The sequence below is a fragment of the Trichechus manatus genome, unplaced genomic scaffold, assembly GCF_000243295.1.
Source record: "Trichechus manatus latirostris isolate Lorelei unplaced genomic scaffold, TriManLat1.0 scaffold00327, whole genome shotgun sequence".
Classification (NCBI taxonomy): Eukaryota; Metazoa; Chordata; class Mammalia; order Sirenia; family Trichechidae; genus Trichechus; species Trichechus manatus.
Window position 1 is genome coordinate 100,880 of NW_004444263.1, and position 1,546 is coordinate 102,425.

Genomic DNA, 1,546 nt, shown 5'->3' on the forward strand with positions numbered 1-1,546 from the left:
ATATCAGCTGCTCATAGGTGGACAAATTTATGTCTGGATTCTCAATTCTGTTCCATTGGCCTATGTATCTGTTGTTGTACCAGTACCAGGCTGTTTTGACTACTGTGGAGGTATAATAGGTTCTAAAATCAGGTAGTGTGAGGCCTCCCACTTTGTTCTTCTTCCTGAGTGAAGCTTTATTTCTTCAGGGTCTCTTCCCTTTCCATATGAAGTTGGTGGTTTCTCCATCTCATTAAAAAAAAGCCGGTGGGAAAAAAAAAGACCAGATGTACTGGCTGGACAGACTGGAGAAACCCTGAGAGTATGGCCCCCGGACACCCTTTTAGCTCAGTGGTGAAGCCCGTCCTGAAGTTCTCCATTCAGCCAGGGATTGGACAGCTTCATAAAACAAAACAGGACTAATGAGATGCAGCAATCCAAGGACAAGGACTAGAAGGCAGGAGGGGACAGGAAAGCTGGTGGCAGGGAACCCAAGGTTGAGAAGGGACAGTGTTGACATGTCATGGGGTTGTTAACCATTGTCATAGGGCAATATGTATACTGTTTAATGAGAAGCTCTTTGTTCTGCAAACCTTCATCTAAGGTACAAAAAAAAAAAGGAATTATGTATGTGAGATCAATTTGACAACAGCAACTCAAAGGGTTTGATGGGAAGCCTAGAGGACGCTGAGTTGAAGATAATGGTGATGGAATAATTTGGAAAAGGATAGTGAGAATAGCAGCACAATTGGAAGGATATAATTGATGTCACTGAATTGTACATGTTGAGTAAGGATAGTGTTGACGTATAGTGGGGTTGTTAATCATTGTCATAGGGCAATATGTGTAGTAACTGTTTAATGAGAAACTATTTTGCTCTGTAAACCTTCATCTAAAGTGAGAATAGAAGCACAACTGGAAGAACGTAATCGATGTCACTGAATTGTACATGTAGAAATTTTTGAAATGGTGTATCTTTGGCTGTGTATATTTTCACCACAAAAAAAAAAAAAAAAAAAGGTCCTCTATGGTCAAGAAGGGAGAGTATTGCAATGTCATGTGGTTCTTAACTAATGTCATAAAGCAATAAGTGTACTGACCGTTTAATGAGAAACTATTTGTTCTGTAAACCTTCATCTAAAGTACAATAAAAAAATTTAAAAAAAAAATGCCAGTGGAATTTGGATCAGGATTGCATTGTATCTGTAGATCGCTTTGGGTAGAATTGACATTTTCACAATGTTGAGTCTACCTATCCACGAGCAAGGTATGTTTTTCCGCTTATGTAGGTCTCTTGGTTTCTTGCAGTAGTGCCTTGTAGTTTTCATTGTATAGATCTTTTATGGCTCTGGTTGGATTTATTCCTAAGTATGTTATCTTCTTCAGGGCTATTGTAAATGGTATTGATTGGGTGATTTCCTCTTCGAGGTTCTCTTTGTTGGTGTAAAGGAATCCAACTGATTTTTGTATGTTTATCTTCTATCCTGCTACTTTGCTGAAATCTTCTATTAGTTCCAGTAGTTTTCTTGTAGATTCTTTGGGGTTTTCTGTGTATAAGATCATATCA